General features: G+C 30.1%; 1 protein-coding gene across 6 annotated transcripts in view; it reads right to left on the reverse strand.

Moving 5' to 3' along the window:
* LOC106683187 (plasma membrane ascorbate-dependent reductase CYBRD1) overlaps positions 1-18,684 on the reverse strand; it is a 178,258-nt gene that overhangs the window by 16,460 nt on the left and 143,114 nt on the right. Inside the window, exon 1 of one of the 6 annotated variants that reach the window (XM_024358369.2) lies at positions 6,442-6,593. The exons of 4 other annotated variants lie outside the window; for them this stretch is intronic. The gene's annotated coding sequence lies outside the window, so the exon portion shown is untranslated. Of the gene's footprint in view, positions 1-6,379; positions 6,594-18,684 lie in introns of those variants that run through there. One more of the 6 variants, XM_024358370.2, reaches the window with a different exon arrangement.

Genomic DNA, 18,684 nt, shown 5'->3' on the forward strand with positions numbered 1-18,684 from the left:
GAGTGATCAGGTAAAATTTGACAACCATCCAGGAATAATATTCATAGGAAGGTGACGTCAAAACTGATGTGGATGAAGTTACAAGATAGCAGGGCACCGGGACTTACGGAGGGAAAAGGCTATAAAATCTTATCCTAATGTATGGGAAGAATAGAGGATGGCTGAACTTTGGAAACCATCTGTACACTTTACAAGAAGAGTGATCAGGTAAAATTTGACAACCATCCAGGAATAGTATTCTTAGGAACGTGTCATCAAAACCTTATTTTTGAAATATTGGCTTCCGACAAGGAAAGGGAGTTGTTAGGTAGGTACTAGGGTGATTTCCAAATCTGTGTACGCTATTGTCACTCGACCGCAACTCTACCAGGCGTAAGACATGAACAGTACCATTAGGTTGATCCACCTAGTGTGGATGATTAGGATAGGCTCGAACTCTGTCGTTCGCGTTGGATCTAACCAACTGTATTCAATTGTGATAAGTAACCGGGAGACGCCTTGACATGCCAATTTTTTAATTTTGAGGGAGAACGAGGAGTGCACCTACCAGCATCCATATCGAGGCATATGATTTAATAGAACTGTTCAATTGTTTGAATAAACCGATGACTTCATCATCGCGGCTCGATCTGCTCGTGCCATCAGTGAAGTGCTTCTATTCCGAGAGGAAGCTGAATATCTATCAATAATGAAGGGAAGATGAAATTTCTGAGAAAAGGAGGAGCAGTGCCAAATTCTAGATTGTTCTACAGATTCGAGAAGATGAGGAGCTCTATGTACACAGGTTCAGAAATGAATGCAAAAAAAATTAAATTTCCGGGAAATCTATGGAAGGATTGCTGCTGTTAACTGCGACTTGGGTATAATCAAACATTAAGGAGCAGGTTCCTCTCTGTAATAGGACCAAAACCAACCGTTATAACCTTGGTTCTTACTTATGAATAGTAAGCCTGGGCTTTCATCAGAGATTTAATATGTTTTTGATATTTCAAGACGGAAACATCCCAAGAGGGAGATATGACCCTTTTAAGTCCGTATAATGAGCTAGATGTGGTCAAGATCAAGCTCGGGAGACCCAGGTACCAGGTGAGCATGGAAGAGCGTGATATCTCTAAGATGCTATTTGATGATTTTTATGCCAAGCAAGGAATGGGTCGGGTTTGTGTGGAGGAACTTCGTCGTTGCGGACAAAGTGGTTCCACATAGCTCCTGAAAATATAGATCTGCAAAAATACGTTTGATCAATTTTTGTAATGCATTCACTCGCAACTAAACCACGTGTTAACTTAGTTTATGCCGCTTAAGTAATTATTCAGCAGTCTTGAAGAAAGGAATTTCACCTCACCGGATCAATACAATATTATGAAATTCTTTGCACGCCCCAGCAGTTTAATATATAGCGATTCATTTGGAGTTGAATATATCATTCCCGATTGTTAATATAAATCCAGAAAATAAAATGAAAAACAGCAGCCAGCATTCGAGAGTTATAATCAAATATTTGTATTTCCATTCATGTATAAACACTTTTGCTTTACACTTCGATTATCTTTTTAAATACAATATTTTCTATTAACTAACAATCCGTAAGTTGTTTGTATAATAGTTACTAAAATTAAAAAGAAGAAATATTCCAGGAGACTCCATTGGCACATGGTACAATAACTTTAGCAATATTAGAATCATAAAAAAAAAAAAAAAAATAGAATTTTATTTCGAAGTTTGAAAGTCAACTATAGGCCAAGTTACTAGTGAAATAAAATAAAATTTTCAACTTTTATATAACGGTCCAGAGAATTATATTATATTATATAAAAAATTAAATATTAAAAAATATATAAGCAGCACTAACCAGCAGATATCTTAACGTAAGATTGACTTCTTGCATAAATTATACTACGGGACTGAAACAAAAACATGCTGCCTGGTGCCTCTACCAACCGCTACCTGAGCTCTGATCTACTTAGATAAAACCTTTTATCTAGAGAAGATGGAGGATATCAAGGCAAGATTTGATCTAGGTTCGTGCATGGCATGAGAGTCCCATCCTATGTGTGTTTTTTAACAAAATTATATCAAGGATCTCCTCATCCAATAATAGCATGGACCCCCTGAATCCTAAAAATTCAAAAGTTTCTTTTATCTTATAAAAAGCTAGCTAATTTCTACCATAAAGAGGAATATGTATAGACAAGGTATTCCTGAATTATTTAGAACAATTTATTAAAAATTATTCCTTGGATCAAATCTGTTTGATTATGAATTGTTATTCACTATCCGTAATAAACATGAATCTATAGTATATTTTTTAATAAAATCATTTTAAATTAAACAATAAAAAAATGGAAACTTGTACTATGCTACCTCGATCTCTATACAGTTAATCAGTAGCATAGTAGACAAAATTCATCTCTCAAAGGTTTTTGAAAATTAAATGTTGCCAAGACTATTAGGCCCCATGAAGAATAAATCAAATTGGAGAATTTAGTTAGCTTTATGACGCTGAATAGAAACAACACCCGCAAAACATTTGGGATGTGTAATGGACTAGCAGATCCGGCACCGTTTCACTATTGCCAGATTTGAGGATAGATGCAGATTGAGCAAACATAATTGGAAGTTAGATATCAATTGTTTTATTTATATAAAATTAAACATTTGCGTGTACGTTGTTATTATGATTTGGCGACATAAATTGCTCTTGAATATAAAATGTTTTTGCTATTTCTAATCACATATACAAACAATGTTAACAGCTCAAAATTCCAAAACAATGGATATGTGTTCGATCCAATTTCTCATATTATTTTTTTTCCTATATAATCTACAATGAGGTGTAAATCAGTCAGCTATTTAGCTGTTATATAGATTAATATAAAGAGGAGATGATGCAAATAAACAAAAACTTATTTATTTGTAGAGTCAAAAACTCTGCATATGCACATTAACATTATTACATATATAGGAATGCATCTGCAGTACACAATACTTTATAATGTGTATTAATAGTCATAATGAAAGATATAGCCGGGAATATTGGAACTCATATAATTTTGTCATCCCTTGCCACATTCCTTTACTACAATAATATTAATGTCGTTGCCCATTTAATAAAAACTTCAGATAAAACAATAGTCAAGCGGTCGTTTCTTTACTAAATGAAATCGCCACATATTTCCCAATTTCGTTAAACAAATATGTATTTTCAAAGAAAGAGGAAGCCTAGAGAAATACTACAATCTAGTCGAAGAAGCAACTTGCAAGAAGACATGGATGATAAGTATATAGTTATAGGATACCTATGAATAAAAGCAGTAGCAAAGACCTAGTTACAGGAGTAAGGGGGTGTCACCTTCTCCAATATTTTGAAAACTAAAAAAGTTGGAAAATTAGAGATTTGAGGCTATACTTTAAAAACAAGGTAAATTTTGGTTAAAATATTTTCTCAAAGACTTACGAAAAGGTTTTAGAAATAACAAAAAGAGGTTTTTATCGAGAATAGAAAAGAAATTTTTTCAGGATTTTTCAGTGCATTCTTTATGAAACGTTGCAATTTAAAAAGCTATATCTCGCCAACTATTGAACGGAAATATGTCTATTAGGCCTCATAATTATGCAAATTTACTCTATTTCAAATTATGTTCTCTTAGGTTTTCTAGTGTTGTTGCTAGTTTTAAAGATATAGAGCACCGAATGAAAAATTAATTTTTGTTAATGTTTTGTAACAGTCACCATTACCACTTACATAACCATTTTTTATTTCCCCTACCATTACTTGGCTGACTCATCAATTTTGACTAATAAATATAGTTTTCATGAAAGTAATCAAAAATTGTGGTGAAATAATTTTCTTTTTTTCTCCGCTTGGGCTCTTGTCCTAACAAGAATACCCTATATAGAAGGCAATCACTTAAACATTAATAAGGGAAGTTATATATTTTAAAAATATATATACTAAATATTTAAAAAATATTTTTTATTATTTGAGTAAAAGAAAAAAAAAATCTAAATAAAAAAGTAATTTAAATTTCAGATAGAATGGAAGAATGTACCTGCTTTGGGAGCGGGAGTGAACTCCATTGTACAATATAATTAGTCGGTTATGTAATTGAAAATCTGAAGCATTACATCCGAAAAGGTCAAATTTTTTCTTGAGTTTAAAGTGAAAAAAAATCTGATTAAAAATAGTATGTATTAGATAACAGATAGTCTATCTCGTTATTACATTGATGTGAGCCGTAACATTATGATAAAATACTGGTTAACTCATTTCAAGTCTGGTTTAATATTAATTTTTGATTATTCAATATAAAATTGAAACAAAATTGATCATATTAGCTTATTGTTGAGATTAATCACAATATCGCAATATATATTTAAAGACAGTAGAATGAAAGTATTACGTGCGAACATTACATAACATAGACACATATAGTATTCTTACTGCTTATGCGTCCATAGCTGGTTTCCTTTTCAATAAATAAACAAAGACAAATGGATGTATTATTTTTCTATAAAAATTAATAATGTAAAAATGAATCCACACATAATTGAAGCCGCATATGTGATATGGAACCAGCCAATATTCTTTGTGAAATTGTTTTTTTATAAACCATATATTTCATTTTCTCAGAAATTTTTATTTTAAAACATAAATCCGAGGCTCTCAATTTTTCTATACCATTATTATATCTAGAAAGAGCCTTTGGGTTTAGTCGCGAAATAAAAAGAATTATCATAACAAATAGAACACGACAAAAAAAAAAAATAATAATTAACCAAGATTTTATGTACGTGTTCAACGTAGATACTTGTAAATTAGATTTCTGGAAATAAATAAAGAAGAGTGTAATTATAAATGAGGGGTTCGGTCGTAAAACACGAACAAATGAAATTCGTTATGAATTGAAGTTTTAGGAATCATCGGCTTTTTCATAAATTGTTGAAAAAATGATTAGGGAATTTGTTTTCTAAAGAGAACAATGTTGAAATTAAGCTATGGTAAGTGATTATTATTATTATATAATATAATATCTTATATAATAATATTAATATTATATTATTATTCGTTGAAGGTAAAACATTGTAGAACGTAACTAATAGTAAAAATAGTAAAAATTTTTGCAGTTACCATGTTTCACGTCCCAACATCTCAAATGTAACTTTTATTTCTATAACAAGTTTTTTTAATAAACTTTTTAAATAAACTAGGTTTCAAAACATTGATTAGTTCCACTGAAGAAATAAAAAAAACCCATCATTTTTATATTAAAATATTTAATCTTTTAATAATTCATCAAGCTCTCTGTAAAAATAGTCAGTTTGAGGCAATTCAGCTAAATATCGAGGATACTGTAGAACTTATATTTTCAGATAATATATATGTATATATAAATTCAAAGTTCAGAGCGCTTTAAAAAAGCAATATGATAATGATACAAAACGTTTAGAGGTTAAAAAACAAAAATTGTATTTGAATAAGAGATAAAAAAAAATGTTACTGTTGAGCGTTGAGTTATTTTCAATAAAAATAATATCAATAACGTTTGTTTTTCTTCCATTTCCCTCCTACATCAGGAAATGACATTTTGTATGTTCCAATCCAACATATGCTAATAATAATTTATTGAGCTGAGAAAAAGAAAAAAACCTAAGATATGAAAATGAATTATACGAACGAAATTCAATTATTTCATAAGTAATTGTTTTAATTTATTGTTACTAGTGTGAATAAAGAAAAAACAACAATCAATATGTACCGTATGTTTCCTTTGTATTCTTAGAGCTAATAATTGTCTACCATATGGTTTTAAGAAAATATGAGTGAACATAGTAAATACTTAGTGGGCATAAAAGAATATAGATGAGCCGGTCCAAGGATGGGCTATAAACAGTTCACTTAACATTCAATTGTCACAATGTGAACTTGTTTCGCAGGATGTTATTTAATTTTTTTTTTATTATTTCTAAAACATGTCAGTTTAATAATGAATTTATTATGAAATTAAGCATAAAACTATGGCTTTCCTGATATCCTTATGGTATTATTCTGATATGGAAATATGGTAACTATTTTAGTGAAAGATTATTGATATTCATATATTATAACAACTGAAATTAAAATCTGAAATATGGAATACGTATTAGTAAGTACATAAACTTACTTGGTGGTTTATGTCACTCTAAACACATGAAACGAATTGGTATAAGCTGATTTTAATTTATGCACTTTGTAATTTATAACTAAACTAAAATAATTATTAAAGTTTAAAACTATTATTTCATGCGTCTAACAGTTAAATTAAAAAACATTCGCATGGAGAAAAGGTGAAAATATACTATTTCACACCATATGTTAGATACAACATGGACGTATCACCTGTTAAAGAGGTCGTGACAAAACTTTACAATTATTTAGGTATTGTGAGGTTCGACGAGTACCTCAATAGATCTGCTTGTGTTCTTGAAGGACTTGAGGTTACAGGAGGCCTGGTCCAGACAGCTGCAACATGCAACACTGCCGAATCGATTAGGCACCGAGCCAGCTGACCTGCCGCCTAGCGGACGGTCCGGTAACTACCTCACCAGAGCTGCCATCAGCTGGTCGTAGCGATAAAACACTGAATATATTTTAATAAAAAGCATATAAGGACTATCAACACTAGAGTTACCAGATACGAGACGACGTTTACGAAGGAGCTGGAATAGGGACCTCTTAAATTGATTTTTAAATTTCAATTTTAATGGAGAGGCATCATTGGATGACCTTAACCTTCATCCCTTCATGACTTTTTTATTTTTTTTTTATTATTTTTTTTTCTCTCTCTACATCTCATTCGCTGGTTGTAAAAATACTTTTACAGGTGTGAATAAACTAAATAAAGTAAAAAAAAAATTTTAAAAAATAGCATATTGAATAAGAGATAATATGAAAGGATTTTGAGTCAAGACATATTAATGGTCGATCCGAAATAAATTTATATCAATATAAATAATTGACCGTATATTAATTGGGAAATGTCCAAAAAGAACAATAATATTTATTTCATTAAAATATTTGAATGTAGTTTTTATTCATTTATTCCTGTGTACAGTAAGTAAACAATGGCCCTACTACTACATCACGAAATCTGCAGACCACATAACATCCATTGAAGAACGGTGTCACAATTGGAGAATAAAAATAAATCCTAACAAATCCCATCAGATCCTGTTGACCAGATTCGCTACTTATAGTACAAGAGCCTAAGAGGAGAAAAAAGACAGTTATGTCACCCCAATTTTTGATTACTTTAATAAAAACTATGTTTAATTACTAGTAAACATTTATGAGTCTGCCAAGGTAGGGGGAATAAAAAATGGCAGCTATTTCAAAACGTTAAAAAAAAAAAATAATTTTTCATTCAGAGCGTTATATCTTAAAAAGTAGCAACAACACAAGAAAACCTAAGGGAACGTCATTTAAAGAAGAGTAAATTTGCTAAAATATGAGCCCTACTAGAGTTATTTAGGCTAAATAGTTCTCGAGATATAGCTTTTTAAAAAGTAACATTTCATAAAAATGTTGTACAGAATGTATTGAAAGATCTGTAATTAGTGAACTTATTTTGAGAAATTTATATCTCAAAAACCATTCGACGTACTAATATCTATTAGCACTCAAATTAAAGCTAGTTTAATGGGCTATAAAGGAGTTTAAGAAGTTTATCTTCGCAGGAGTTTTCATGATATTTGCTAAAATAAATTGATATATATTTCATGTGCCAAATTTATATTTATATGCGAATATTTTAAAAACTACTAAGATTTAAGTTTAAAAAGTAAATAAGTAAAATTTAACTCACATAAGTATCATGGGGTTAAAATAAGGATAAAAATGTAGATAATTTTACATCAAAATTAGTATATAGGAATAAACCTCAAAACAATATTCAATGGGTTCGACCAACGAACTTACCAAATTTCCAATATAATTGTGCGTTTCAAAAAATGTATTTTAATCTATATATAGTAAGTTAAATTTTACTCACCTAAACAAATATTTAGAATAACCATACCGGCAACACTATTTCGATTTGATTATATATTTTATAAAAGAGAACTAATACAATCTGCCACAGATTAAGGGCATTATGTATTAGTGATCAAATATTCATTCATACTATATAGTGTATGAATGAATATTTGATCACTATGTGATATAGAAGAACAAAAGAAAAAACTATCAGAAGAGGAAAGAAAAAAATATATCATTGATAACATTAGTAAGTACTCACGGAATTAATAGAAAAAAAATTTAATTTAAAATTATAATTATAATAAAGAAATTTATAAATAAATGAAAATACTATTATAATTTGTATTATGATGAATATGAATCTATATTCTAATATATTTAATTATATCTATATCAAAAATATAATAAAATAAAACTGATGAAATAATAAAAACAAAAATAAATAAATAAAATATAACATATGTACAATTACTATATAAAGACTGTTCCAATTCTAACCCTCATCTACGTATATAAAAAAAGAAAGTCAATTTGCCTTAATTATAATGATAATGTTATGATATATACTACTTATACTTAATGAAGCGGCTAGTATTGTATACAAAGCAGTAACATAAGATAAATATGTTTATTTAGATAGTAGGCATTATTCATAACTGTCTTGCGATAACCAGCACCTGATAATGAGAGAGAAACTATTTACCACGGTTCCATTTATAAAAAACACTCAAGAACGTAAGTCAGTAAGGAAAAATACAATTTTTTAATGATGAGAGATGGTTGGCTGTGGATAAATTATATGATGGTTGGGGGAGGGGTGTGTGGTCAAAATATAACACAAATAAGTTCATATTTTGTTTCTTTCTCTAATATTATGGTTACAAATTTCATTAATTACATATATTTTCTTTCTCTCAATTTTAGTTTTTCTTTCAATAATTTTAATGTTTAAATTATTATTAAACAAAATATTCATATTCCTTTTTTGCATTAAATAAATTCAAATTTTTATTTTATTTCCTTAATTATTTTATTTTTATTTACTTATTCAATTACCTATATATTCATTTTATTTTCCATTTCTTTCATAACTTTAATTTTATTAATATCATTCTGGCCAATCATTTACTTTCTGTCATTCTGTTCTTTTTTCTTTTTTAATTTTTGTATTCATTGGTATCTTGTTCTTTGTTCTTAGCCCTGATGAAGACTGGAAATTCTAGCCGAAACGTTGGAACTATTAAATAAGTTGTTTAAACTTATTTGTATTATATTTTGACCGCACCCCCCAACCATCTTCTCCTCATAGAATTTTTTAAATGGAAAAAATAAAATATGTGCAGAAATAAAGTTTTATTTAAAATTAAACTAACTAACAAGATAGATATTCATAAAACTAAAAATTAATTAGAGATATAAATTAACTTGGTAACATTTATAGCCCTAGTCCCAAACACAAACATATTCTGGAATCAGTTTCCATACTACAAAAACGATACCATTTTAATTTATTTTAATATATTGTTTTTTATATTTATGTTGCGTTAGTAAAACCAAAAGAACTTGAAAACCCGTTCCTTCCCAAGTTATTTTGCGTAGTATGGGCCTAATGAATATGAAATTCGACCAGCATTTTATTATAATCGCTTACTTATTCATAATTATTAATATATCGCATATTAATATATTGTGTGATAGTAGGCACTTAATATAAAAACATGAATTTCTTTAGTTTCGTTTCCTCACTATAATGTTAGCCTAATGCGTTGTATATTTTTCAAAGCACACAGTCAAGTTTACTGAAAAATTATTAGATTAAAAAAAAAACAGATAGATTAATGAACTAATTTAATAACTATTTTACTTACCCTAAGGCATCTTAAATATACTAATAATAAAAACAAATTTATTTTTATCCTTTTCTCTCACTATCTTTATTCTTAGCAACATTTCGGCCCTCAGCCCATTATCAAGTAGACCCTTAAAATTGATTTATCCAAATTTAAATTTATTCTTTAAGAGTGTGATGATAAATAAAAAATTGCTTTATAGTTTAAGTTGAATGAAAGGAGAGTATAAATGTTTGACTTGAACATAACAGCTTGCAATTGAAATTAATTTAAAATTTGAATAAATTAAATTTAAGGGTGGCCTGGGAGCCGAAACGTTGCAGAAGAATAAATATAGTGAAAGAAAACGACCAAAAGAAATTTGAGTTTTTATTATTAATACATTTAAGATGCTTTAGGATCAGTGGAATATTTTTTAAAGTGGTTCATTAATACATCTGTTTTTGTAATCAAAAAATTATAAGTAAACTTGATTTTGTGCATTGAGAAAGATACACTGACTAATTTATCGGGCATAACTTCTCAAAAGTAATTTAAATAATCAATAGAACCCGATTACAAATGAGGCTTCACTAAAAAGGCCTTACTCTGACTTCATCTGTCCCCCTCACAACACGGCACGAATCGTATTTTTTTTGTTGCTGGACAAATTGGTGAACAACAAAGAAGAATCACTCCTCCGGCAGAGGGGAGAGCGAACAATCAAACTGTCATAAAGCCTATGACAAACTGCTTTCAATATCGCCAAGTGTACAAGCGTGGGGCGCGCCTCCAATTAAATGCAAATGCAAAAGAGCAAGGGTCAGGGCTCATCCGCGGGCGCCGCTCGGAACAGGAGAAGAATGGACCAAGGTAAAGAGACTTCCGATGAGGAGGAAGTCGAGGACCTTTATCAGGAAGGATCATACCCAGTGCCAATGGACTCCGCTTAAGGCGCGGATATAGGAAATTTGATAACGTACACCAGTCCAGAGATAATCATTTAAAATCCACTTAACTTAATAGATACTTGATAGTGTTGAACATTCCAGGCCAATCTGATAAAGCTTTTAATATGAATCTTTTATAATATACAACTGCAGTTACCTCGGTGAACTAATTATCAAATATTTTAAAATAACTTGGAGACCGCAATACAGGAAGTCAAGAGATATACTGGCAGTAGCCAATGTAGTAATTCTGGTTAGTATTTTGTTATTTTCAACTATTAATTTGTGTGGCTACTAAAAAGTATTGCAGACTTTAGTAATTCAGCAGTCAATATGGTTAAAATTTTCCACATGATATTCACAAATTTCATAAAATTATACATACCACAAATTTACCCTCTTTAATTCTATTTATAAAGTATAAAAATTTAGAAAAATATAATGGTTACAGAGAAATCGCATTTCTCTATAATAATAAAATAATTCTGTTATTTTACTTACATATTAGTTAATCACATTTACATATAAGTGGTCTTTCTCACTTTTTTATAACTCTAATTTTCCTTTTACTTCCTCTGAAGTACTTATAATTTAAATTTATTTGAAAAACATGAGCCGTTCTCAATATAAAACAATAGAATAGATAAAAAAAAAAAAAATTAAAGAATTTTTTGAATACTAAAGGAGGAAAAAGGAAAACTAGAGTCTTCCGATTCGAACGGGAAAAGTCGAGACTGCACGACCTTTTCCGATTGCATTTATGTTTTCGTTATACTTTGTTAAACTGTTGTGTTCTAGGCAGGAACAAAACTTATATTTCTTATTTCTACCTCGAGAACAATAAAACACGAATTTATATAGCTACAAACAACGTTGTCCACCAATTTAAACTAAACTTGAAGGCGTTTCTTAGGTATTAAGTGAAAATGGTGTAATATGGTGCACGGTACCAAACAATTTTACAATACTGGATTTTCATATTTATACTATTTTCTTGTCTCTTTCATAATTATAAAATTACTATATTCTCATATTGATTTTATTTATTTTTTATTAATACTTCGTCATATAATAATACTAAAACTATACATTTTCTTTCAATACAATTTATGTACCTACTTTATCTGTTCTTGTTATTCTGTTTTTCCTTTTATTCTTTATAGTTATTACGTTTTCTTTTGTTCTTAGTCCTGATGAAGCCCGACATTCAGGTCGAAATGTTGGCAGTAATAAAATATATTCTACATATTTGTATTTTTTTTTTTTTTTACTTATTCTCAGAAAATAAATATCCGAAATGAATAGCAACTTTTTCATTATATGAAGTAATTTATCAGAAATTATTAGAAACTGTTTTAATTGCTAATTGAAAATAATATTTTCAAGTGTTTTTCCAGAAATTTAGTTTAAATCTTTTTATTTTTTTATTTAATATCTTAATTGGAATTTACAACTGTACATTATAATACATCTAGTAAATTTGATTTAGGTAGAGAAACTACCCATTTGTAGCTCTCTAGTGATGTTTTTGTATTAGCAGGTCTCGTGGCCATCTTCTTTTCAATCGCATCGGAGGATTGTCAAGAATGGAAGACGAAGCAAGGTTAAAAACTGGGTAAAAAGTGGGTTTGGATGGTTAGAGAGTTTATAATGGGAGGGATGATATCTGGTTCGAGCTAAATCAGTTACATATGTTGATAAAAAATGCCAATTAATGTGGTGAACACTAAAAAAATATGTCTGTCTAATTTTATTTGTGACAAAGTAAGGAGCGTTGAAGATCTTACGAAAGATTTTGGATTGTAAGGATTGGACACGAGAGGAATTCGATTTTAAATCTATGAATGAATTTTGTGTGAGGATGACTCAAGGTATTTATTTCTCGGCTCTGAAATTATTCATAGAGTTATTAATTATGATAGTAAAACAATGATTGAGTTGATAGTCACCATGATAAGAAATATTTATGAAGATTATAAATCCATATGTACAATTACTGTGGAGGTATATTTCTCCTTAAGTGAAATAAGGCGTAAGGTACCTCATTGACGGCCACCCACACAACCACAGAAGCCTATCGTGTTACCGACAACCGGTAGGCTAATTGATCGACCAACCGACACCTTCTGATAATCGGTAACTTAAGGAGCGATATCAATAGAATCCGATCCGAGGTGGATTACTCTACAGCAAGAACTACACGGGCCATTACCCTGTCATACATCGTCAACTTGAAATATTACCAAGCATACCTAACAGAAGAAAATTCTAAAAATATTTCTGCGGTTATGTTATGTATAAATATAACAAATTAGTATAATCTAGGTGCGTTTATTTATTATGTTTTTATACTCGTAGTATCATTGGCCCAAAAATATTTGGGTATCTAATTTTTTTTTTTTCAATTGTCGAGGTGAAAAAACTTCCAAATAGAATATAAACTATATATATATTTTGCTTGTACAACGTTTCGGGACAATAAACCCATACTCATGCACCATTGCATCCTAAAATTGTAACAATTAAGTTATTCTTATCAACCATTTTTATCAATATTTTATGTGTGTATATTTAAAATTTTTGCAATCAAATTTACCACATATTTGTCATTTTTCTAATTTTCATTTTGAAATCATGTCATCTATACACTTTAGTTTAAAATGGTTTTATAACTACGTTATTTAAATGGTTGACTTTCACTAGTGGTGCCTTCATCTATTCCTGCAGCACAAACCAATGCTCTATATTAGCAATTACCTCTTTGGACATTTAAGTTTTATGATTGGAAAATTTTATTCCCACATATTCTCCCTGAATTTTTATATTTATATGGCCAGTCTATATATTATATAGGCATAATGTGTATTTATATGTTTTGTGTCTACTTTATAGATTATATAGTTTTTAATATTATATAACAGTGTTTAATTATTAACACAATTAACACTAAAAGCAGATGGTTTCTAGAAGCAATTCATATGACTAAAAATATGAATTGCTTCTAGAAACCATCTGCTTTTAGTGTTTTATGTCATGTCTATTATTGTGGGATTTTTTAAGTTTAAAAAGAAATCCTAATTTTTATAATAAAAGAGTAAGAAAAAACTGTTTTTTATTTATTTATTAACATTTACAACTACATAATAATACAACTAGTAAATTTGATGTAAGATCATAATAGTACAGGCATGTAAAAGATACCCAATGGCAGAACTCTAATAACATTTTTACATTAAAAGGTCTCGAGACCATCTTATTTTCGGGCGCCTTGGAGGGTTGTCAGGAATGGAAGAAGAAGCAAGGTTAGAAACTAGTGAGTTAGGGCGGTTAGGGAGTTTATAATGGACGGATTAACATCTAGTTCGGGCTAGATCCTATACATATGAAACGTTAATGTAAGGATTTTTTATTGAAATGATTGGATACGAGAGGAGTTCAAAGGTTAAGAGGAGCACCAAGCTCAACTCCGTATGTCTAGACAAGCCTTATTATAGTTATGCAGATCAGTCTTTTGTAATGGATTGGAAGTTTAGACAATTTGTCTAGTAAGTGCTGTAATAGTCGGAATCGACGTGCAGTTTCCTGTCTTTTCAGTCTTGTTTGAGGATTCCAAGTTAGTAGTTTGTCCAGATGTCCTAGATAGCGGATCTGTTCGACAGGGTAACAGCAATATTATTAAAGTTTAGTATAGGGGAGCCGGTAGGTTTACGACAAGGGGTAAAGGTGATTTGATGGGATATATTTAATTCTCCAATTTCAACCACACTCTTCTAAGTAGTAAAATATTTTTTAAACTATAATCCCCTCTTAGCAGTTATTACCCGACATTAATATTGGAATATTAGGGAATCGGAAACTGATCTCTAAAGTGGAATCATAATATCCGTACACTGCTAAATATTAGTTTTATTTTTATTAATCAATTTTTAATGAAGTAATTTCTCTGTATGAAAAATTCCTTTTTTTTTCTACCTATCTTCCTTCTTTAAATAAAAATAACATAATAACTAAAGAACTAAAGTGACAAGATCCATCCTAAACTATTACTCCAACAATATGGGTTGCATATTGAGAAAAGTAGAATGGATTTGCTGGGATAACAGTATTACTGACCGTGTGAGAGGGTAATACCGTCAATAATATGGTTAGTATTACTTATTGTATAAGGAAAAATATGCTTCAATGGTTTTTTGTCAGTTAATATTGACTGCTTAAGACCCGTAATAGAGATCGCCAGGCTACTGAACTGATGAGAATGGAATCATTTTCAAATTTAGTTTGGTAGTTTTATCCTTAAAAATCATGTACATGATTTCTTTTCTAACAATTATTATTTTATTTCTCTTCAAATAAAAATGAAATCTTACGATTTATAATAATAATAAAGAATAAATACTTTAAGTAAAAAATGCAAACTTAATATTCTTTTGAAGTGTTGAAAAGAGAAGACTCACCACTATCTTCTATTTTAATGAAATAATTTGTAAGTGCAGTAATAGTTGGAATCGACGTGTAGTTTCCAGTCTTTTCAGTCTTGTTTAAGGATTCCAAGTTAGTTGTTTGTCCAGATGTAGTCCTAGATAGCGGATCTGCTCGACAGGGTAACAGCAATATTATTAAAGTATACTTTAATAATATGACACAATAGTCATGTCATCAAATTCTAACTTTCTGAGTAGTGCCCAGTGTGCAATATGTTCTCTGTTCACCTTTACTGGAGCCCTCCAGAAAGGAGTCCATTCAGCCTCATAAGGTGGGTATCCTTGATTTAGCGTGATCTAGAAAAATCTCCTCCTTGCCAACCGTTGGACTAAAAACAGTGCTTCCTTACACTTCATGGCTCATTGCGGTTCATATTATTATTATTAATCTGGGCATAATGTAAGGGAGTTCCTAAGACAACTAGTCTGTCTCCAACAGAAACTGTTATTCAAAATTAGTAGTAACAGTAACTGTATTTTTGGTCTAAGGTTCGCGGCTTTTAAGGTATTGCTTAGTTTCAGGTCCCCAAGTTGATTTAGAAAATAAATGTTGTATGTGAGTTGGTGCTAGAGAAATGTCTTTTGGTGGTCTCGACTTTTTTTTAAAGCTATTTCTAAGCAATAATGAAAGAATTAAATAATTTTGTATCAGTGTGTAATTAATAATGAGCGGATAATACGATCTTACTGGAGGAGCTCAGCTACTCACGCTTATTTTATTTTGTATCTGGAAATACAATATATTAATGGCATATTGCACATATTGTATATTATATATACGGGCTTAAAAATACAACAAAATAATTAAATAAAGGCTACTCTACTTTACCAGATCAATTCGACTCCCTCGTTTTCCTCCACGGCCCACTGTCACCTGTCACAAAGCCATTCACTGTGCAGAGAGAATCGGAGATATTAGATTAGAATTATAATGACGAGCTGGGGGGAGGTAGAATAAGCAAGACTGGATAAACGACCGATACAAATCCCGAAGAAAGGGATTGGAGCAATTAGGGGTTTGATGTGTCAAAACAGTGGGGGAGGATTTGACTCGGAGGGGAGGCAGCATATGCTGGAGGGGTGGTGCGTCCTAGGGTCAGGTGGACGGCACAGCGGTCCACGGCCTCGGATATCTTCTGCAAGTATATTGCTGTCTATACATGATTATATCCAATTTATTTCCAAAAGGCCGTCTAAATAACGATAATCAGATCGTTATGGCAAATAGAGGATTTCCTAAAGCAATTAGTGGATTTCCTTATCTAGCCATTAAGGAATGTTCTAGTAAACTACACGTTATCTATATATATAAATGGCCGAATCTTTGTTCACAATAAACTTTTGAATTGCTGGACCGATTTACGAGTGGTATTTTTTTCAAAATGTTCCCTTTCACCATGGTAAGGTTTAAAGATAATGAAATCCCCGGATTCTCCAGTAGAAAAAAATTAAGTGCATTTGTTTGTAGCTGAGAAAGTATACGTTTTTCAGGGTTATTGTACACCAATCGATTCATCTTTTTCCCGAGAAATATGAAAAAAGTATTAATGATTCTATTAAGCAATATAATATTTATGAAAAGTTAAAAAAGACGCCTCGTTGGACGAAAGCCTCATTGGAGGTTATATTACTCGTTAATTAATTAAAAAAATTATTTTTAGATGAATAAATTTTACCCATTTGAGTCTCAAACACTCTTTATTAATATTTTAATAATGTATAAAAATAAATATAGGAAATAATATAGGCAATTAAACATAATAAGGCAAGCTTATAAATAAATTAATATGATACCCTATTGTTTTATAGGATAAGTTGACTAAGACTGGATAAGTTGACTTTATTAGACCTGGCAGTATAGCATGAAAAAGTGTTTAATAGTTGGATGTAAAGTGTAAATTTACAGTTAAAGTGTGCTAATTTATTAGTAATGTTGTAATTAAAAAGCACATAAAAACTGTTATTTAATAGATTGTTTTTGAGGAAGGCCAGGTTGGACATTTAAAATATTAATAAAGTGTCAAATATCAAAGAGTGTTTGAGACTTAAACGGGTACAACTTATTTTATCTAAAAAGTAATTTTTTAATTAATTAATGAGTGATATAACTTCCAATGAGGCATTCGGTCGTAAAACATGGTAACTGAGCTTCTTTTTTTTTAAGGCTGATTTCGTAAATAGTTTATAGATTCTCGAGGGAATTTGATTTCTTAAGAGCTTAAATGGTGAAATTAATTTCTGGCAAGTGACTACAAATTGAAATTAAAACATAGAAATTAATAAATAATTTAACATTGTAAAAGTTTTCGTTATATCAGTTACCATATATTACATAAGCTCAAATGCTCATTAATGCTTGGATATGCTCCAGACTGATTTTAATTGTTTTAACACAAAATGCTGTTAATCCCTTAATTAGAAATTTATAGAACTATATATTTTGCTTATCGCAAAACTCTAAGTTTGACAATTGTTTATTATTAGACCTAAAACATCCGATTTAAAATATATATGTATATTTTTTATCACATGAGCCACAATTAGAGAAAATCAGCGTCATCACCTTACTTAATGATTGTATTCTTATTCATCATTTTAATTTGTTGTTTAAAATTTCTTTTTATGATATGAAAATTGGCATTAATAAGCCAAAAAAAGAAGCTTGAATAAAATTTGTAGATTCGCCATGTTTAGGTAATTTTAGTACGGAGTGGTTATTTTTTTTTTTAAGTCTTTTTTAATTGATACTAGTAAGGAAGACAACGATGTGCGATTTACGGGGATGAGAGGTGGTAGAGAACATCATCACGCAAAGGCTTATACAAATTCGACAAAACGAAGGAAATAAAAATTTATATTATTTTTATTTAATCAATATTTACCTCAAAAGAGAAGACATTAGCAATTAAATTATTACAAAATAAGTGCCTAAACTGATATAAAAACCGATGTTGCAACATTTAAATACATGTGGTTGGTTTACCACACACGATCCAAGGTTCACAATGACGCAATTCACTTTTATATTATATATATGATTGAACAATTTACATATTATTAAACTTATTTTTCCATAGACGTGATTATTCATAGCTAAGTGAACGGATAAAGTGTAGTGTAGAATTGTAGGAATGGTAGAGTGTATAGGGTTGGCCTACTGGCGCATTGGATTCAAGGTCTACGGAGTCGCTAGCTCACGATGGAAATGTGTCACAAGGACGCTTGTATTTTCTTTTTTATACTTTCACGACACAGCAAGTATTTCACAATAGTTCCCCCGTCTTTGTTAATACTTCCTTTTCCATTGAAAAGAAGGAACAGGAAGAAGAAAAAAAATTGAAAAGACTGATAGATAGGATTATTTCTGAGTTCATAGTGCATCAAGAAAAATCTTAGTTGTGATAAAA

This window comes from Halyomorpha halys, unplaced genomic scaffold (assembly GCF_000696795.3).
Source record: "Halyomorpha halys isolate HHAL.00 unplaced genomic scaffold, Hhal_1.1 Scaffold472.1, whole genome shotgun sequence".
Taxonomy (NCBI): Eukaryota; Metazoa; Arthropoda; class Insecta; order Hemiptera; family Pentatomidae; genus Halyomorpha; species Halyomorpha halys.